This window comes from Danio rerio, chromosome 11 (genome assembly GCF_049306965.1).
Source record: "Danio rerio strain Tuebingen ecotype United States chromosome 11, GRCz12tu, whole genome shotgun sequence".
Lineage (NCBI taxonomy): Eukaryota > Metazoa > Chordata > Actinopteri > Cypriniformes > Danionidae > Danio > Danio rerio.
In genome coordinates, this window is record NC_133186.1 from 43122925 (window position 1) to 43145794 (window position 22870).

The 22870-nt window shown below is 41.0% G+C and overlaps 1 protein-coding gene and 1 long non-coding RNA gene across 3 annotated transcripts in view; one reads left to right on the top strand and one right to left on the bottom strand.

Moving 5' to 3' along the window:
- Window positions 1–22870, top strand: part of LOC141376672 (uncharacterized) — a 289423-nt gene that overhangs the window by 44622 nt on the left and 221931 nt on the right. The gene's annotated exons all lie outside the window — the stretch shown is intronic.
- miip (migration and invasion inhibitory protein) overlaps window positions 1–22870 on the bottom strand; it is a 54743-nt gene that overhangs the window by 6489 nt on the left and 25384 nt on the right. The window contains exons 11-16 of one of the 2 annotated variants that reach the window (XM_073917125.1): window positions 21721–21816; window positions 18397–18586; window positions 4192–4556; window positions 731–877; window positions 353–372; window positions 59–257 (exon numbers count right to left, since the gene is read on the bottom strand). The gene's annotated coding sequence lies outside the window, so the exon portion shown is untranslated. Of the gene's footprint in view, window positions 1–58; window positions 258–352; window positions 373–730; window positions 881–4191; window positions 4557–18396; window positions 18587–21720; window positions 21817–22870 lie in introns of both variants that reach the window. The other variant, XM_073917124.1, reaches the window with a different exon arrangement.

Genomic DNA, 22870 nt, shown 5'->3' on the forward strand with positions numbered 1-22870 from the left:
TGTAAAATGTGCCCAACACTGACATCGTTTTTAGCCTGAAGTGTCGTAAAGCACTCACCTACAGTGTTGCTGACGTTCTCACCCTTCCCTTTGTGCTCCATTGTGACCTGCTGCACGCCTCCAGATGGGGGCGCCGTCCTTGACCTCTGACCTTTGACCTCTCTGACATCGCCACCCAACGGCATCTCATCCTCCCCGGTACAATCCATTAAAGCATAAGCCTGAAAGTCCATCTGTCCGCAGCCATGCTTGTCATCCTACAGTCAGCGTGAAACAAAACCAAAGGGGAATTCTCACTTCAGTGCTTTATTTATATGAAGTTAACGTAATGTATTACAGAGAAAGTACTTACGTGCTTTCCGTTTATAAAACCTAAAAAGAAAATGAGAAATAAGTGAATGTGGTGCGTGTGAGACGGCTGTACAATGCATGTTTGGGCGTTTCAGTGGTTTCTCAGCTTGTCATATAAGTGAATGCATGTCATTCTGAAACACTGCCACTGCTTACATTGACTTCAACATTATAGGAATTAAAGCATTGAGAACCAATGCTATCAGCTTTACTGTAATAAGTAAACAGGGTGGATTCCTGGCTGATTATACATGACAATAATATCTCACTTCTCAAAATTCTAACACAGAGTCATCGCAGGGTTTGTTTAGCTAGTTGTATTCATTTGGAGCCAGTTGCATGCTGAAGCATTGATGAGAGACTTAAGAATGAGTCGTACCAAAGCATTTTGAAAGGGTTTTCTTTGTCTTGCCTTTCAGCAGCACACAGAATCCAGTCATGCACAAGATAAGCATCAGTATGATGAAGAGCATGAACCACTGGGTCTGGTTTTCTTTCGGCATGTGTACGGGAGATGCGGTGCTCCCTGCTGGTTTGAAAGGGAAACACAACACAAATATAAACACTAAATTAAAAAGTGAAATAAAACACAACGTAAATAAACTCAAAAATATAATTACATTTATTTAATAGTAATTAATATAATAAATGTATTAAATTAATTCAAAATAACATAGAAAGCCATAATGTTAAAAGCCAAAATATAAATTTTATGGATTAGTTCACTCCAAAAATTTTTATTATGTTATTATTATAATTTTTAAAATTATTTTTATTATTTGCTTTTATTTTTTTCTTATACTCGTTTCTTTTATTCTTGTTTATGTAAAGCACTTTTAATTGCCACTGTGTATGAAATGTGCTATATAAATAAACTTGCCTTGCCTATTAATTACTCATGCTCTTGTCATTTCAATTCCCTGAGATCTTCAGAACACCAAATAAGATATTTTAGATGAAATCAGAGAGCGCTCTGATATGGAGCCAGGTTAGTCTCAAAAACAATGCATCTATTCATTCATTTTGAATGCTTCCCGTGCATTCACATGAGGCTTCAACGTTAACACTTGACCGAGGGCTTGTCTAAAGTTAGGGCTGATGCGATCGTCATAGCAGCATCAGCCAATGAAATTACTCCACAATCAGCTGCTGTCTGAGCTGGGGTATTTGCTTCTAATCAAATCACAGCTGATCCAACTAATCGCAGTGTTCAAGACTACTAGATCAGCTGTGTTTAATTAGGGTTGCAGCAAAACTGTGCAGAGCTGCGGCCCTCCAGAAATTGAGTTTGAGACCTATGCTCTATATATAATTTGGTGCAAAGATTATATAATAAAGTAAAGTATAATAAAGTGTAGCTTAAAAAAGGTACATACTTAAAAAAAAAAAATTATCTAAATATTAAATCCATTTTAAGCATTTAAGATGCCTACGCTGATGACTGTTAAATGCATCATAACTGAAAAGGGTACATCATGGAAAACCACTAAGCCACCAAATTTTATTTCGTAAATGTATTATTTTGGCGGCATGGTACCTAGGTGGTTAGCACTGTCACCTCACAGCAAGAAGGTTTTAAGTGTCCTCCTTTTCTGGACTCTAAACATCTCAGGATCTCATCTAAATATCTTAATTTTTGTTTTTAAGATCAACAAAAGTCGCAGAGGATTGGAACGATATTAGGGCAAGAAATTAATAACAGAATTTAAATATTTGGGTGAACTAATCTTTTAATCAAAAGAATCAAAATGCATGATTATACATCAAATATTTTAGATTAGGTTATGCATTTATTATTTTAAAAAATTCTAATCACAGCTAAAAAGTATTTACCCACATAATCATTACTATAAAGACTTACTATTGAGGCCACGATTAACTTGGTGATTCGTATTACTGTAATTATAGGTTAAAAAGCTAAACAAATACATTTACATAGCAGTAAAATAAACATTAAAGATGCAGTATGTAAGTTTGACACCCAGTGGTTGAACTAGGTATTGCACTCCCGGATCAAAACACGTTCACTCGACTCCTCTGATGAGTCCACTCAAGCACAGGTTGCAAGATTGACATGAGTGTACCTGACTATGAAGAATAAAGGCTGATTTAAACCTTTTTCTAACTAAAAGCAATGACACGTGATAGAAGAAATATTTTCCATACTAAAATAGAGTTTTTGTCTTAATCAACACCTGAAATTTATATTTTAGAAATAGGTGAACAATAGGATAAACTATGATCACCTCAGGTGCACCTCATGTGCTTTATTTAGTATTTAATGCTAATAATGTGAGTTTGAATGTCATTTTATATGACATTTATTGCCATACTACTGAAAGCAGCAGCAGATAGTTCAACTCAGATCTTGAAGATAAAATAAACCGAAAATGAACCTTAGAACTTTCGTCAGGTGGACTCTATCTCCAATTTAAAATCCCAGGTTAAAACCTTTCTGTTCAGGATTGCTTTTAATGACTTAATGGATTAATACTATGTTTTTTTACTCTTCTGTCTTGTTTTTATAATGTGCCTGTGACATACTGTAAGGTGTCCTTGAGTGCTCTGAAAGGCGCCTATAAATAAAAGGTATTATTATTATTACTAACTGTGACTCAGTCAAACCAAAACATATCAATCATTCAGCATGTACATATAATAATGTTTAATGATGTTTAAAATGTATTAATTAGATTGTAAACTTTACCATTTCGTTGGAGTGCAGAGTGCACTATTCTGTGCTTCTGAATGGCTGTATTTAAATGTCTGTTGTGTTTTGTCTGGTGCAAACAGCCAAATTGCTTATTACTGCTAATCTCGTAACATAGTATGTTGTTAGGACATGTTGTAACCTGCTCACCTAATGTTTATGTTTGTGATATTTATATTATTTTCTAATTGATAACCTCATGTGGAACTCTGAATCTGCGTCTCATTTCTGAGTCACATTTTCAGTCACGGGCGCATTCCACCAAAGGCAGCCCAGAGTGCTAAAATATAATTGGCTAAAGTGGCAGTGGGCGGGTTAAAAAACCCAAAACAAGGACAGACATTCCAGCACGTAACAAACCTTTTCAAAGCGGAATATCTGACTTCATTGTTTTTCAGATAAACAAGAATGTTCACTTAGCATGTTTCTGAAATATCTGCAAACATATTATGGTATTTATGCTTTAGGAGAGTCAAAAACTTACATACAGCACCTTTAACTGAAAACAAAATTCTTAAGTGAAGTTTCTTAAACTAATTTTCAGAGGAGCACATGATAGGATTGACTACAGCTGATTCCTATCACTAAATCACTAACTAGCCAATTGGATCACTCTAAATTCAATGTAAATATCCAGCCTATACTTCCTTGCGGAACCCCCCATCCATCCCTTCTCCCTCCTTCTCAATTCTAAGTTCTGGCGACACGATGGCTCAGTGGCTAGCAAGGAGGTCATTGGTTCAAACACTAGCTGAGCCAACCGACACTCTCTGTGCGGAGTTTGCATGTTCTTCCGTGTTCGCGTGGGTTTTCCCCGGGTACTCCGGTTTCCTCCCACACTCAAAAACCATGCAACAAAAGTTAAAGTCACAAGCACTTATTACAAACTAGTGCAGTTAGTGGTCTATTCTTGGGAAGTTACCAAGAACTACCTGATCTCATATCCCTCCTAGTGCTTATTGACCAGGCAGGAGCCTTGGACTCATCTATCTCCGAGCTCAGGGTTCTCTCCCGGGACAGCATGCCAAACTTGTTTAAATAGTCAAGCATTATCTAAATGTGAACTCTTGAACTTGCTTTTTGAGTTACAAATATTGCCAGTGAGTATAGTGTTATGATTTTGTCTGTACCTTTGCTTGAGACGGCAATAGCATTGGAAGAGATAATGTCAGTAGAGAAGCTGGAAGTAATGGTCGTGGAAGAGAAATTGGCACTGGAACTGGAAGAGTTGGCTCTATTGTCTTTGGAAGATCTGGTTGTACTGGTATTGGAAGATATAATGGCACTGGATGAGCTATTAGTAATGGCATTGGAAGATTTAGGAGCACTTGGGGAACTGCTAGTAATGGTATTGGAAGGGTTGGTGATTATGTCATTGGAAAAGCTGGTTGTTGAGTGTTTGGTTGTGGCTGGGGCTGTTTTTGTGTCAGACACACACTCTCTGTCCTGTGTCGTTGAGCCCTCTTTGAGCACTTTCATTCCCAATTTTTCACAACTGCAGAAAAGGGCACAGAAGAAATGCATTAGGTCACAACAGCTCTACGTTTTTCATTAAGTAGACTACTCATAATAGTACATTTTATTTATGACGCTTTTTTTAAAGCTCAAAGCGCTGCGATGTATACAACCACAAATAAAAATGCAACCCTTAAAGCTTACATAAAATCCAAGTGACAAGCCAAAGAAAACACCGCAATAATCAATAAAGCAGATTGTAAGGCAGCATTGGTTTGACATTCCTCAAATGCTCTGGTTAAAGAAACAGTTCACCCAAAATTACAATTTACTCATCATTTGTGACCCTGGACCACAAAGCTGGCCTTAAGTTGCACAGGCAAGTGGGAATAACCAACAACACACTGTATGAGTTGAAATGGTCAGTTTAACTTTTATGCCAGAATTCATTAGAATATTAACTAAAGATCAAGTTCCATGAAGACATTTTTACATTTATTATTAGTAATGCACAGTTGAAGTCAGAATTATTCGCCCCCTTTGATTTTTTTTCTTTTTAAAATATTTCCCAAATGATGTTTAACAGAGCAAGGCAATTTTCACAGTATGTCTGATAATATTTTTTCTTATTATTTGTTTTATTTTGGCTAGAATAATATTTTTTCTTCTAGAGAAAGTCTTATTTGTTTAATTTCGGCTAGAATAAAAGCAGTTTTAAATTTTTTAAAAAACATTATTGGGACAATATTATTAGCCCCCTTAAGCTAATTTTTTTTCCGATAGTCTACATAACAAACCATCGCTAAACAATAACTTGCCTAATTATCCTAACCTGCCTAGTTAACCTAATTAACCCAGTTAAGCCTTTGAATGTCACTTTAAGCTGTATAGAAGTGTCTTGAAAAATATCTAGTCAAATATTATTTACTGTCATCATGGCAAAGATAAAATAAATCAGTTATTAGAGATGAGTTATTAAAACTATTATGTTTAGAAATGTGTTGAAACCATATTCCCTCCGTTAAACAGAAAATGGGGAAAAAATAAATAGGGGGGCTAATAATTATAATAATTATGACTTCAACTATATATATATATATATATATATATATATATATATATATATATATATATATATATATATATATATATATATATATATATATATACATATACATACACATATACACACACATATATATATATATATATATATATATACATATATATATATATATATATACATATATATATATATATACATATATATATATATATATATATATATATATATACATATATATATATATATATATACATATATATATATATATACATATATATATATATACATATATATATATATATATATATATATATATATATACATATATATATATATATATATATATATATATATATATATATATACATATATACATATATATATATATATATATATATATACATATATATATATATATATATATATATACATATATATATATATACATATATACATACATATATACATATATATATATATATATATATATATATATATATATATATATATATATATATATATATATATATATATATATATATATATATATATATATATATATATATATATATATATATATATATATATTTCTTATACATTTTATATTACATATTACAATTTTGGATATTATATAACATTTTGTATCAGAATATTAAAGAAGAAATTTGTTTAAATGTGATTGGTGCCTGCTAAAGGCTATAATAAAATAAATAAATAAATATATATAAATATATATATATATATATATATATATATATATATATATATATATATATATATATATATATAACATGTTTTCTGTCCTTTTTGTGTTGAATTACTTAATTTTAAATCTTGCTTCATAGTATTGTCATTTAAAAAATGTAATTTAAACAACAATATTGAACAAGAAATTTACTAGCTGATTTAACAAGACATAATTTTGTTAAAATAAAGCTTTAATGTTACATTGAGTAAATTAGAATCATTTTAATTAGAATAACACAATACAAACATTTTGAGTCAATTAGTTGCAAAGAAGTTAGACTGACATATTGAAACCATGTTTTATCTACAAATGTGCTTTGTGTTCATACAACATGTTCAAAGCAGTTCAGGTTTACTTGATTGGATTAGATGCATAAAGGGTGCCACGATTAAATCATGTTCATTTAACAAAATTTTTTTTTTGAGTGATGTGGTTGGATCGTAGTGTTACCTTTAAACTAAGTTCAGTGGTGCAACACAAAAATATTTAGTAAGATGTAACTTAAGAGACCCTTTAAGTAGGCTATGTTTTAACTGCTGGTGCAACCGGCCCTTTACAATGAATAAAATATGAATATGTGACAATGTTTTATTACAGATTGAACTATCTGAACTGAAATATTATATGAGAGGCAACAATTGTACTATCATCATATGTGAGCAGTTACTTTAGCAGACATTTATAAATTGTAAAATCAAAGATGCTACAAAATTGAATAAGCATTTAAGACATTTTAGTGCTTTTTTAAACGCCCTATAAATCGATTGATCAACTTTTAATACGTTTTAAAGACACCCTGAATTATGACCCTTATGGTTTTTAGGTCCAGGGTCACATTTATCCATTCACAAGTGAGTCTGCTTTTTTGTTCTGTTAACACAAAATGTAAAGAATGTTGAAAACCCGGTACATGGAAAAAAAGGCACGATTGAAATCTGTTTCCAACACCAAAAATATCTTCCTTTATGTTCAACAAAAGAAAGAAACTCACACAGGTTTGGGAGTTGAAGCGAAGGTTTAGTAAATGTTAACAGAAGTTTCATTGTTAGGTGAACTAAACTTGAACCTTCCCAGAGAGAATAATAAACGTGACCATCAACGTTGATAATTTGCTTATGCAAATGCGATTGCACTTTGTTCTGTTTGTTATTTCTTTGCACCAGATATTATAGCCTCCAATACATCTATAGTAGCCAACATTTAAAGTGGATCAAAAACGTTAAGACAAAAATGGGTGTTCTTTAGTAGTTTTAGGACAACTTTGATGAAAGGTTTTAATCCACTTCAAATGTTGACTACTGCAGCTCTAAATTGACAATAAGCCAAATATAGTACTATAGTGAACACTGAAGTTGCATGGTAAACAGAATGGCAAGATGAAACCTCAGAGATATAAAATGTGTAAGAGATAAAAATCAGTGAGTGAGAAAAAGAGAGAGCTAAAAAAAAAAAAGGTCAAACTGTTCAGCGTGTGTCCTAAAATGACTCTCACACTCATTCTCTGTCATGTCTTTAATGTTGACATATGAAGGAATAGCTGTTAAATAAATATAAAAATGCTAAATATTGTTCTATATATGCATTTTTGTGTTTGTCATTTGTAGATAAATCACACAGTTACATGGGTTTTTTTAATGCTCTGAAATACGTAAAGGAATATTTCACCCAAAAAGGAAAATGAGCTGTTAATTTACTCATCCTCAGGACATCCGAGAAGTAGGTGATGTTTTTGTCTTCCGAAGAAGAAGATTTCTATAGCAGAATCTGTAGTCTTTGGTGATTCATAAAATGCACATCAACGGTTACAGCCAATTTCAGTATCCAAAAGCATATTTCAGGCAACACCTGGAGTTCCTGATTATACACTGGGTTTTTCTAAAGCAACATAGTCCGTTTTATGAATCACCAATGACCATGATTGCAGATTAAATACTCTTTAAAGTTCTATATAGAAAAAAATCATCTTAAGTTACTCTTTGATAGTCTAAAAGTTGTTGGTTAGTTAACAACAATTTTATTTTTGTGCAAAAGGAGAATCTTTTTTGCAAAATGTTAAAGGGATAGTTCAAACTAAAATTAGAATGTAATCACTATTTGTTCATCCTCAGGAGTAGTAGGTGACATTTTTTTCACTTCTGAAGATGTTTCTATAGCAGAATCTGTAGTCCTTTGTGATTCATAAAATGCAAGTCAATGGTTACAGCCAATGTTAGTATCCAAAGAACATATTCAGGCAAAGCAAACTAATACCTGTGGTTCCTGACTATATGGTTTTGCTTAAGCAAAACAGTTCATTTTATGAATCCACAACAACCAGGATTACAGATTTAAAAAGTCTTTAAAGATCTTTGAAGGAAAAGATCATCTTAAGTCACTCTTTGATAGTCCAAAGGTGCTAGGTTAATTAATTATCATTTGATCTTTTATTGTGCAAAATGTGGAATTTCTTGCTAAATGTTGAAGGGAAAGTTCATACAAAAATTAAAATGTAATCACAATTTGCTCATCCGTGTAGTAAATGATGTTTTTTTCACTTCTGAAGAAGTTCTTATAGCAGAATCTGTAGTCCTTGGTGATTCAAAAATGCAAATCAACGCTTAAAGCCACTTTCAGTATCCAAAAGCATATTCAGGCAAAACAAACTAATATCTATAGTTCCTGACTACACACTGGGTTTTTACGCTGTTTTCATCTACTTTTATATTATATGTTTTTATTTTATTTATACTTTTGTTTTCTTTATTTATATATCTTTTATTCCTGTTTATGTAAAGCACTTTGAATTGCCACTGTGTATGAAATGTGCTATATAAATAAACTTGCCTTGCCTTTTATGAAGCAAAACTAGCAGAAACAGCAGAAATAGCAGAAACGTTCGAGGTTACTAAAGTAACCCTTCGTTCCCCGAGGAGGGGAACGGAAGCACTATAAGTGGATTTGATTTGTAAAATCCACGCATTGGGAGGATTCGGATCAGAAGCCGCTTGTCTGGAGAGTATTGAACGGGCCATTGAATGAAATTAATTGGCAGCGTAAGCTTGCGCAGGTGTGCGACATCTGCAATTATCTCAGCATATAAGCACACCTGAAGCCAGCAGACGCCATCCTTTTAAGCTGAAGAGACTTTCAAACAGCAAAGGGACAGTCATTATGGCGACGGAGTATAGTGCTTCCGTTCCCCTCCTCGGGGAACGAAGGGTTACTTTAGTAACCTCGAACGTTCCCCTTCGGGGGGAACTCCAGCACTATAAGTGGATTTGATTTGTAAAATCCACGCATTGGGAGCCCATTGAAAGCGCCATAATGACTGCACCTTACCAACACCCCCGATGAGGAGATAGTCAAGCAAGCGTGACGCACCCACATCATGGGGGGCGCGGTCCTCCAACGTGTCCCTGGCCCTAATTCATCCTACTTCAACAGAAGTTTTACGGATTTAGATATATTTTTTGGGAAGTCGTGAGCATCTAGTTAATTCTAGGAAATACGACAGTACGTTGGGAAGCGTGCAATCCCGATAGGGAGGACGCTGCGGAGGCCATCCGTTACCCAAGGGGGGATAGATGGCAGAATTTACATATGGACTAGCCCTAAAAAGGGGGAGTACGCATAGCAAAAGAGTGGTTAGCGGAGAGGGAAGACACGGGTCCGCCCAGGGGGGGGACTTAACCGTGGCGGAATAAGCATATGGGATCGCCTAGTGGGGATCACGCATAGCAGGCACCTATACCCAAAACGCGGGCTGACCAGCGGGCAGACCTACAACGTAGTGGGCCAGCAAGTGACTCCTCCGCTGAGTCAGTGCTGGGGGCCACGGAGGAATCTGCAGGGCTCACCTGACGGGGAACTTTACTGACAGATAAAAAAGGCGCACGTACCTCCGTGTTAGGGAGAATGGCGCAGCAAGCGTGTTTCAACACCCTACCGAGTTGTCTCCTCAATCACCAAAGGGTTACCTAATACCCTTGAGGAAACCGGCTCCACTCGCAGATTGTAAAACCTTGCAAATGTGTTGGGTGTCGCCCAGCCCGCAGCTCTACAGATGTCTGTTAGAGAGGCGCCGCGTGCACGCGCCCAAGAGGATGCAACGCTCCGAGTGGAGTGTGCACGAACTCCCGGGGGACACGGCTGACCTCGACTCGAATAAGCGAGTGAAATGGCATCCACAATCCAGTGGGATAATCTTTGTTTCGATACGGCACTTCCCTGCTGCCGACCGCCATAACAGACAAAGAGCTGCTCAGATGATCTAAAATTCTGAGTACGGTCCACATAAATGCGCAGAGCGCGAACTGGACAAAGTAAAGAAAGGGCTGGGTCTGCCTCCTCCGGGGGCAGCGCTTGCAGGTTCACTACCTGATCTCTAAAGGGGGTGGTAGGAACCTTGGGCACATAACCGGGGCGGGGTCTCAGGATGACGTGAGAGTAATCCGGCCCGAATTCCAGGCACGAGTCACTGACCGAAAATGCCTCCAGGTCCCCGACCCTCTTGATGGAGGCCAACGCAACCAGCAGAGCTGTCTTCAGGGACAGAAATCTTAGAGATACTGATTCGAGTGGCTCAAAGGGATCGGATCGCAGACTCGTGAGAACGAGGGCGAGATCCCAAGAGGGCATGAGAGGGGGGCGAGATGGATTAATTCGCCTAGCACCCCTAAGGAACTGGATGACCAGGTTATGCTTTCCCACGGTGCCGCCAGCTACCGCGCTATGATAAGCGGAGATGGCGGCCACGTAAACCTTGAGAGTGGAGGGCGACAGCCTGCTGTCCAACTTCTCTTGAAGGAAAGAGAGCACAACACTAATCTGGCAATTTCGGGGGTCTTCTCTGCGAGAGACGCACCATTCAGTGAATAGACTCCACTTCAGGGCGTAGGCGCGCCTCGTGGAGGGGGCTCTAGCCTGAGTGATGGTATTAACCACCGCAGTCGGTAGGTTACCTAAGTCTTCCTCGCATCTAGGGACCACACGTGGAGGTTCCAAAGATCGGGGCGAGGGTGCCAGATGGTGCCCTGTCCCTGAGAGAGTAGGTCCTCTCTCAAAGGGATCCGCCAGGGGAGGGCCGTCGCGAGGAGTGAGAGCTCTGATATCCAGGTCCGGTTGGGCCAAAGGGGCGCAACTAGCAGAACCTGTTCCTCGTCCTCCCTGACCTTGCACAGAAACTGCGCGAGCAGGCTCACTGGGGGAAACGCATACTTGCGCATGCCCCGAGGCCAGCTGTGGGCCAGTGCATCCGTGCCGAGAGAGCCCTCGGTCAGGGAAAAAAACAACTGGCAGTGAGCGTTCTCGGGGGAAGCAAACAGATCGATCTGGGCCTCCCCGAATCGCGCCCATGTCAGCTGAACAGACTCGGGGTGGAGTCTCCATTCTCCAGGGCGTAACAGCTGTCGTGAGAGCGCATCGGCTGCACGATTGAGCTTGCCTGGGACGTGAATGGCGCGCAGCGATTTCAGCCGCGGGTGACTCCAGAGGAGCAGACGGCGGGCGAGCTGAGACATGCGGCGAGAGCGCATACCCCCATGCGGTTGATATACGCCGCCGCCGCCGTACTGTCCGTCCTGACCAGCACGTGTTGCCGCTCCAGCACCGGTAAAAAGCGGTGGAGAGCGAGGAACACTGCCAACAGCTCTAGGCGATTGATATGCCAATGCAGCTGGGCACCCTTCCAGAGGCCCGCAGCCGCATGCCCGCGACACACGGCCCCCCAACCCGTGTTGGAAGCGTCTGTTGAAACAACCACATGGCTGGACGCCTGTCCTAGAGGCACACCGGCCTGTAGGAACGAGGGGTCGTTCCAAGGGCTGAGGGCGCGGCGACACAGCGCAGTAACCGAGACCCGGTGTGTGCCCGCGTGCCATGCGCGTCTGGGGACCCGATCGTGAAGCCAGTGCTGAAGTGGTCTCATATGGAGCAACCCGAGCGGCGTGACGGCGGCTGCGGATGCCATATGCCCCAGGAGCCTCTGAAAGAACTTCAGTGGGACCACTAGTTTGCTGTCGAGCTCCCTCAGACAGTTCAGCAACAGGCGAGCGCGTTCCTCGGAGAGGTGCGCTACCATGGTGATCAAGTCCAGCTCCATCCCGAGAAAAGAAATCCTCTGCACGGGGGCGAGTTTGCTCTTTTCTCGGTTGACCTGAAGCCCCAGTAGGCGGAGATGCCGAAGCACCTTGTCCCTGTGCATAATCAATTGCTCCCGCGAGTGGGCTAAAATCAGCCAGTCGTCGAGATAATTGAGTATGCGAATGCCCGCGAGCCGAAGGGGCGCTAGGGCACCCTCCGCGAGTTTGGTGAAGACCCGCGGAGACAGAGAGAGCCCGAAGGGGAGGACCTTGTACTGCCACGCTCGACCCTCGAACGCAAACCGCAGAAATTGGCGGTGGCGTGGAAGAATGGAGACATGGAAATACGCGTCCTTCAGGTCTATGGCTGCAAACCAATCCCGAGGACGAACGCATTGGAGAATGCGCCTCTGCGTGAGCATTCTGAACGGCAGCCTGTGCAGACAGCGGTTCAAAACGCGCAGATCTAGGATTGGCCGTGACCCACCGCTCTTTTTGGGTACGATGAAGTATGGGCTGTAAAACCCACTCTCCATCTCGGCTGGAGGAACCGGCTCGATTGCACCCTTCGCCAGGAGGGCAGCAATCTCCTCTCGCAAGACAGGGGCGGACAGGGGGCTGACCCTGGAGAAATACACGCCCGTAAACTTGGGGGGCCGTTTCGCGAACTGAATCGCGTAACCGAGTCTGATTGTGCGTATGAGCCACCGCGAGGGGCTGGCCCGCGCTAACCAGGCAGGCAGAGCCCTCGCTAATGGAGTCATCGCTACAATCGCTGACGTACCAGCGGTGGGGCAGCGCGGAGTGGGTGTGCTGATCCGGGAAGCACGAGGGTCCCGCGGAAGAGCTGGAGGAGAGCAATTCGCTCTGGCTCCGCACCCTGACTCCGGAGAGGGGGCTGGAGGGCTGAGGGAAGGGAGACCGTCCACCCAGCGCTCGTGAGCCACTGGCGAAGCACGTAGAGTCTGCGAGCCGGAAGGCAGCGCGTCCCGGACTGGCAGAACTCGTGCAGTCACATCCGGGGAAGGGAAAAAGTGCTCTTTTACTGATGTTTTGGTGGCACTGAAAAGTACCGTTGTTATCGGGGCCCCGCCCTCCAGCGGGGAAAGAGCAAGTTTCCTCTTCTCCGGATGGCCTGTCTCAGGTACGCTTCGCGGTCCGTTTACCGGACTTAACGGCGCCCTTGGCAGGAGGGGCTGCCTGCTTTCGAGGTGAACGCCGCGCCCGCTTGGCCGGAGGCGCAGGCGGGGGCGGGGCAGCACTCGTTGGCGGGCGCCCTCGGCGAGGAACAGTGGAAGTGGATGGCTCGGCGGGCGGAGCGGGCTTACGGCCACGCCGATAGATGACATTGCCCATCGCATCCGACTGCTCTTTCACCGCCTTGAATTCCTGGGTGAATTCACCGACGGTGTCGCCGAACAGGCCAGCCTGGGATATGGGCGAGTCAAGAAAGCGAACTTTGTCAACGTCGCGCATATCGGCCAGGTTTAGCCAGAGGTGGCGTTCCTGAACCACAAGTGTGGACATCGTCCTCCCCAGCGCACACGCGGCGGACTTAGTAGTCCGAAGAGCATAGTCGGTCGCGGTGCGCAGCTCATGTAATAAGCTTGGGTTGGACCCGCCCTCGTGCAGCTCGGCCAGCGCCTGCGCTTGGTAGCGCTGGTAGGTGGCCATCGCGTGCAAAGCAGAAGCAGCCTGGCCCGCAGCCTTATAAGCTCTGGCTCCGAGGCAGGCAGACAACCTACAGGCTTTGGACGGGAGGCGGGGCAAACCCCGCCACGTAGAGGCGCCGCGCGGACAAAGATTGACCGCGATAGCGCGCTCCACTGACGGGATCGCCTCATACCCCCTGGCAGCTCCGCCGTCAAGGGCGGTGAGGGCGGAGGCACACGCAGCACGGGCAGAGAAAGGTGCCCTCCAAGACTGCGTGAGCCTACTGTGCACTTCCGGGAAGAAGGGGACGAGAGGCTTCGAAGGCTTCGCCTTCTGGTCCTCTACGTAGCACCCATCTAGTTGGTCCGGCCGCGGAGCTGGGGGATAAACCATCTCCAACCCCACGGCCGAAGCAGCCCGGGAAAGCACGGCTAACATGTCCGCTTCAGGATCCGATTTGACAGCGCTCACCTGCCCGGAGGGGGCGATCAGGTCCGGATCTTCGTCGGACAGTGAAAGCCCACCCTCCGATGCCGCGGAGGACATCTGATCTCCGGTGTCAGCGAGTGTGAGAGCTACCATCTGGTTAGACGGATCACTCTCACCACCCGAAGCTTGGATGGAGCGCCGTGAGGAGCGAGAGGTCCGCGAGCCCGTGGGCGGCGGATTATCTCCCGCTGAAACCCTCAGATCTGCCCGAGCGCCCGCTGCTTTTTTAGAACAGGAGGCAACTGGGGTGGCTCGCTCTCTTGCGAAAGTTAGCCGCGATCTTAGCTGTGCAACGGTCATGGCATCGCAATGACGACATGAACCGCCCGCGAGCACCGCATTAACATGCTGGACCCCCAAACATGCAATGCAGTGATCGTGTCCATCATCCGGAGCCAGGAAACCCCCGCATCCAGAAACGCACAGTCGGAGCGCCATCCTGAAAAGGACGTGCTGCACGACTGTGTTGCTCTTTTAGGAAAGTTGCAACTATACGCACCGCTCTGGAGGACCGGACCCAAAGAACCGCAGGCAAGGGAGTAACCCAGCTCGACCGTCTGCCACCGCGAAGACCCACTCTGGACCGGGAGACACACTCGTTCGCTCTGAAGTGCTGATCAGCAAGAGGAACCCTCATCGACTCACTCAGAAAGGATCTGAAGCGAAAAGGATGGCGTCTGCTGGCTTCAGGTGTGCTTATATGCTGAGATAATTGCAGATGTCGCACACCTGCGCAAGCTTACGCTGCTAATTAATTTCATTCATTGGCCCGTTCAATACTCTCCAGACAAGCGGCTTCTGATCCGAATCCTCCCAATGCGTGGATTTTACAAATCAAATCCACTTATAGTGCTGAAGTTCCCCCCGAAGGGGAACTGTAGATACGCAATGACACAAAAGCCCCAATCAGGTGGCGAATCTCGGCAGCCCCGCCTCCGTTTTCAGATGTCTCCGTTTTCCCCCATCCACACTGAGACTGAGCAGCAGCGTTTTAGAATGAAAACAGCCTCTCCAGCGTTTCCAAAACGCTCCATTTTCGGAGTAACCGTAGCAAAACTTATGCGTTTTCAAACTAAAACGCATCAGTGTAAATGGGCTTCAGGCAAAACAAAACTAATACCTGTGGTTTCCTGACTATACACTGGGTTGTTTTGTTTTAAAGCAAAGCAGTTCATTTGATGAATCACCAACAACCATGATTGCAGATTAAAAAAAGTTCTATGAAGGAAAGGATCATCTTAAGTCACTCTTTGATAGTCAAAAATTGGTAGGTTAACTAATTAAGACAAGATTTTTTTATTGTGCAAAATGTTAAAGGGCTAGTTCATACAAAAATAAACATTAAATCACAATTTACTCATCCTCAGGCCATCCAAGTAGTAGGTAATGTTTTTTTCTTCCACATAAGTTTTTATAGCAGAATCTTCCCTAGTAGCAAAGAATTCTGGCCCAGATTTGGCATGAAGCTGGCACAGCAGGCATTCATCCGGCACTGGCATACAGCATGTGGGCCAAACATGACCTGGGTTTGGCAGAGGTGGCACCGTCTTTAAGGCGGCACACAAGATTTGGGCCAGATGAAAAACGTAGTATTTGGCCCGGATTTAAAAATGTGATAAGTGGGCCATTTGAGTTTGGCCAGTCTTGACCCACATTTAAAATACACTAAAATCATTTTTGAGTAAAGAAAAAAAATTCTACCAATCAGGTCACTTTGAGAAAAAGCGTGCCCATAGTGTGCCTAAAGCGCATCACTCCATGGGTTTATCAATTTCATTGCAATCGTGACACACCAACCTATCTGGCCCAGTTCAGGCCCAGTTATGAGTTATTAACTTGGCTGAGACTTGGCCCAGATATGGTCCGTGTTTGGCCCTTGTCTGGAAGCCAGATTTGGTCCAGTCATGTACCGTAATTCACTGCGGCATGTGGGCCAAGCAAAACCTGATTGTGTGGGCCAGAGCTGGGCAGAGAAATTTTGCTATGTGGATGTAGTCCTTGGTGATTTATAAAATGCAAGTCAACGGTTACAGTCACTTTTAACATCCAAAAGCATATTCAGGCAAAACAAAACTAATACCTGTAGTTCTTGACTATACACTGGGGTTTTCTGAAGCAAAGCAGTCCATTTTATGAATCCCCAACAACCAGGATTACAGATTAAAAAAAGTTCTATGAAGGAAAGGATCATCTTAAGTCACTCTTTGATATTTTAAAGGTGTTAAGTAAATTAACTACATATTTTTTATTTGCAAAATGCTAAAGGGATAGTTCATACAAAAATTAAATCACATTTATGAAATGTGCTATATAAATAAACTTGCCTCGCCTTTTCTGAAGCAAAACCGTCCATTTTATGAATCCCCAACAACCATGGTTACAGATAAAAAAAAAGTCTTCAAAGTACTATGAAGGAAAAGATCATCCTAGGTCACTCTTTGATAGTGTAAAGTTGGTAGGATAGTTAACAAAGGATTTTTTTATTTAGCAAAATGTTAAAGGGACAGTTCATACAAAAACATTTAATTTAATCACAATTTGCTCATCCTCAAATCAACCGAGAAGTAGGTGATTTATTTTTTTTTATTTCTGAAGAAGATTTTTATAGCAAAAACTGTAATCCTTGTTGATTCATAAAATGCAAGTCAAAGCTCACAGCCACTTTCAGTATCCAGAAGTATATTCAGACAAAACAAAACCAATACCTGCGATTCATGACTATACATTCGTTGTATGAATCACCAACAACCATGATCACAGATAAAAAAAGTCTTGAAAGTTCACTTTTTAAGTCTTATGTCACTTTTTTTTTGATAGTGGTAGATTAACTAACAACAGATTTCTTTAATTATTGTGCGAAATGTTAAAGGGATAGTTCATACAAAGTTGAATATTGACACACTATTTACTCAGCCTCAGGTGGATCCAAATCTGAACACAACATAAGTTATTTTAAAAATGTTGGAAAGCTGTAACGATTGACTAAGTAGGAAAAACAAATAACATGGAAGTCAATAGTTACAGGTTTCCAGCATATTAAAATATCTTCTTTTGCATTCATTAGAAGAAAGAAACTCAAAAGGTTTGACGAGTAAATGATTATTTTTTGAGTGAACAATCCCTACGCTTTTATATGAATTCAGTTCAAGTCTGATAAACTTCATATGTACCAATACCCTGCTGAAAAATCCAGCTTAAACCAGCCTAGGCTGGTTGGCTGGTTTTAGAGGGGTTTTGGCCATTTTCAGGCTGGTTTGCAGCCATTTCCAGCCTGGTCTTAGCTGGTCAGGCTGGAAAATGACCAGCCAAATCCAGCTAAAACCAGCTTGACCAGCCTGGTTTAAACTGGACATAGCTGGTTTTGGCTGGACTCCCAGCTTGGCTAGGCTGGTCAAGCTGGTTTTAGCTGGTCATCTCCCAGCCTGACCAGCTAAGACCAGGCTGGAAATGGCTGGAAAGCAGCCTGGAAATGGCCAAAACCCCTCTAAAACCAGCCTGGTCGACCAGCTAAAACCAGCCAACCAGCCTAGGCTGGTTTAAGCTGGATTTTTCAGCAGGGTAATCATTATAAAAATGCAATTTGAATGAACATGAACACACCCCGGTTTTCCCCACAGTTCAAACACATGCGCTATAGGTGAATTGGGTAAACAAAATTGGGCGTAGTTTATGAGTGTGTGAATGTGAGAGTGTATGGGTGTTTCCCAGTACAGGCCAGGGTTGTTGCTGAAAGAGCATTCACTGTGTGACACATATGACGGAATACTGTGCGGTTCATTCCGCTGTGGCAACCCTTTATAAATAAGGGACTAAGCTGAAGGCATATGAATGAATGAATGAATGAATGAACATGAACAATACTCACTCTGTATGAGGCGTGCAGCTGGAGGTCAGAGAGGGTTTGCTGGAGAATGTGCCCGTCGCACAGGGAATGCATGCATTGTGGCAGTATGTATTATATTTGTTTCCTTCTGAACAGTAAAAACCAGGTTTGCAAAAGCAAACTCTGTTCCTTTCCTGAGAGCATGAAGTGACTTCCATCTGATTTTTCTGACCTGTTTCCATTTATAGGCAAAGACAAAGTGCGGTCAGCAAAAAACAATTCACCAAAAACATACAAACATCTTAAGTACTGCTACTCATCACAACAGTAAGATCTCTTCCTCATTAACATACGATGTTAGTCTTGTTTTTGAATCTGCCAATATGCTCAAGCATCCATTTGTAGCTCCACCCTCTTATGAAAAGAGCACAATCTCATTTCCATTTAAAGCGACAGTCACCAAAATGGCCCAATTAGGATCAAAGTGGGTCAGTTTCAAAGACTTATAAATCATTATTTGTGTGACATTTGAGCTGAAACTTCACATACACACTCTTGGGACATCAGAGATGTATTTTACATCTTATATGATGGGGCATAACAGGTTACTTTAAGAATAGCCCAAATTAGACAAGTGATCAAATACACAGACTAGACAGACTTCAAGTGTGTAGTCATTCATTCCTGTGTATTTGATTTCTTGTGAAATTCTTAAGACGTCTATTAGATCTTCACTGACAAACCAAATTTGGCCTTCTTTTAGTCAAGTCTAATATATGTTTAGCCATCTATTAGACTTCTTTTAAACAAACAAAAAATCATAATTTTTGGATAATGGATAATAATTTTACAAAGACTGTAAAAGATATGGACGTAGTATCGGTGACGTCACCCATAGGTTTCTGAAGAGCGCAAATGAAGCTACAAGTAGCCAACCGTTGGCCAACCGTTGCCATTTTGTTTGCACGTCAACATGCCTACTGGGGTTTACCACAAAAGAGGAGGAGCGCGAGAGGATCTGCAGCTGCCTGCTAGTATTTTGCTTAGACAGGCTTTTCTTTGGAAGAAAAGCTTCATACTTCATTACCTTCTGATATGCTTGGTTCTATACTAATCAACAAAGTGTTTAATCTAGTTTGTAATACATTTAGTCCCTAAGTATTATTCTTATGACATTTTTGTACAGAAGGAAAATGCAAATTACTTCCAAATACTTCAAATATAGTCTGTGTAGTGTGGCTATTTATGAAATCCACGTATAACACTATGACAACGCTTCAGATGACTGTTTTATAGCCTACAGCTAATCAATCTGTCAGATTCTGGAGTGCTTTAGGCTGCATTTACACTGCAGATCTTGATGGTCAATTCCGATTTTGAGACTGTATCCGATTTTTTTCCTGACCTGCTTACATCATCTTTTAAAAGTGACTCGTATCCGATCGTCTGCATTTACACAGCACACAGCAAAGGCACAATGACCAGAAAAAAAAAGAGCGAGCGCTGACTAACAGCTGATTAAAGAGCGCTCTTTTCTCTATTCCTGTATGTAATCTGTTCTGTGAGCTTTTAACAATCTGTTTTACTCTAGTTTATGACAGAAAGGTTCTCATTTGTTTATCTTCTTTTGATATAAAGGCTTTTATAAACCTGTAGGCATCTTCATGTAATGTCCTTGGCGTGATTTATGCACGTGATGTAGCTATGCACTAGTTTTATATTAGTTTATATTGGTTACATGGTGGACAATGCGCTCTCTCGCTCTCGTTAACATGCTTAAATACCTGTGCTATATGACGATATGAAAGCTGTTTAAGTACTCGTGTATGAGATTTAAGGTTAGGGACTCTGCTGAAGTCTGTTCTGAAATAAAAGTGTCAGACTTGACGTCATTCCCTGCGGTTTTTAATGACGCATGGCTCATATTGGCAGGTGAAAATCCGATCTACCTGCTTACACTGCAGACACGACGGCACAGATCTGACTCATATTGGATAAATTTCCACATATGATCAAGACCTTAATCTGATTGGAGGAAATCGGAATTCATGTGATTTGTTCCTGCTTACACATACATGGATAATATCTGATCTGTGCCACATGGGAGAACAAAATCGGAATTGAGTCACTTGAACAGTGCAGTGTAAATGTGGCCTTACAGGTCTAAAGAAAAATATAAATGATAAACTATCTTAAAACAAATGCATTTATAGAGATGGTTTGCAAGTATATAATTTCACTCACTTGGCAAATGGAGGCCACGTGAATGGTTTGTGAGCACAATAAAGTGCACACAGCATGCCATATCATCTGATAATTGTAGGAAATAATCCCAAAAGGCAACTTACTTTGTAAAGCCACATGAAACAAAACATAAATATGATGTATATGCCGAGTTCAGCAGCTAATCAGCCGGAATCAGTTGAGATGAAGTGACAGCGACCAGCGAGACCTAGCTGTCACTTAAGTGGCTGCGCCCTTAATTATGCAGACTTAATATACCTTAATATAAACAAAACGGATGAGTTATAAAAGAATTCATCCCCTCACAGTTGTCATCAAGGGTAATATTAGCTATATGCACCAAAACCGTCTTTTGTAGCAGGCTGTAAACATGTTTTTTTTTTCTGCTGTAAAGTTGGCTATTTTATCAGTGGGGTCAATAGAAATGTGCTCTATTATGGAGTCAGGACTAGTGGAATTTTGATGAATTGAAGTTTCAGCTACAATATTAGCATCACGAAGGAAATCGGGAGGTTGCTGATTGGTACATATATCCATTTCAGAAGTTATACCGCTTTAAATGAAAAATCTACCTCAACATGGTCAAACTATGATTACTAATACTAAAGAAACACATTCAAAACTGTGGTTTTCACATGCTCAAATGTGTGTTGACATGATCACACTTCATCTGTATCATTTAAAGACTTTTGGCACCAATGACCTTTCATACATTTGCAGTGTCAAAAAGTTTGCAAACTTTAATAACTTTGGTTGCAACAAATGCAACAGGAACACTTACCTCAGAGAAAAAGTGCATGAATTGTATACATATAGTTATTGTATATATTAAACAAAAAATAGGATGGGGCATGATTTGATCCAATAGCAGTTCAGTGAATGGTGAAATTCAACATATCCCAGACTAACATGATCCAAAAAAAGTTATTGCAAATGCAAAGGTTATACAATAGATAAACCTTTTACTTTATAATAATGTGCGCCGATGCACTGCACAGGAAAATACAAGAAATGTGTAAGCATTAAGAAAACATAGGAAACTACATTCGGTACTGTAACTGTTAGGTTAACAGTTATTGACTTCAAAGCTAAAATGCTGGGAAATGACGTGCAACTACTAACCATCACACATCAGAGTGCAGCGTTGGCATTTCAGTCCACCTGGTTTTTGGAGCAGGTATTTGCCACTTTCACATTTACGGCCTTGCCTGTTATTACCTAAATAAAAAAGCATAAAACAACCCAGAGATCAAAAATAGTCTCTGCAACTAGTGAAGCACATTATGCAGCACAAAACAGGAGTTTTGAATTGACTGGCGCCAGATTACCTAGTACACAGTCAGTCATATACAAATTACAGATACAGACATTCTGAAACTTGAGGGAAAAGCATTCAAAGAGTCAGTAAAAACTCCCTATAGTCAATTTGCACAAGTCAGGTGTTATTCTGGCAAACGGTGCAAGCTTTTGGTCAGCCTGATCTGATCTGCAGGAAAAGTCTGACTGTTGGTAACCAATCTATCTCACACTTTTAACATACATGTTGATCACAGCATTACAGTATGACTGTTGAAAACACCAATGTGCTCTGTGGTTTCTTAGTGGTTGCTAAGGTGTTCACAACAGTTCCCAGCTAACTTACAAGATTGAAACAGTGATGCATGTCCTAAAATACACCACTAATTGACACTGATGCAATGCTTAATTACAGGAAACTGACTGAGAAGGTTGAGCAAGTAACCACTGTTTTTACTATAAATGGCCATCAGGTCACGTTTGCGCTAAAAAATATGGTTCATTGGATTTACTCTTTTTTTTTTTTTTAAAGTAAGTGGTTGCAAATAATTTATATAGGCTGAATTTAAACAAATTAAGTTGAACATTAGGCAAGGCAAAGCAAGGCAAGTTTATTTACAGTGCCCAGCATATACAGTTGAAACCAGAAGTTTACAAACACTCTAAAAAAGGAACATATCCATAAAAAAAGTCTGGTGTTAAATCATACTCAACATGTATTATTTTAGGTCCATTAGGATTAACTAAATGATTTACAATTGCAAAATCCCAGAATAATGAGATAATTTTTTTGAGAATTTTTTTATTAATTTCTAGACAGTCAAAAGTTTACACACATTTCCTTGATATTTCTTTAGCTTGGTATTTTCTTTTAACTGTATAACTTTGGTCAAATGTTTTGGGTATCCTTCCACAAGCTTCTCACAATAGTTTGAAGGAATTTTGGCCCATTCCTCCTGACAGAATTGCTGTAACT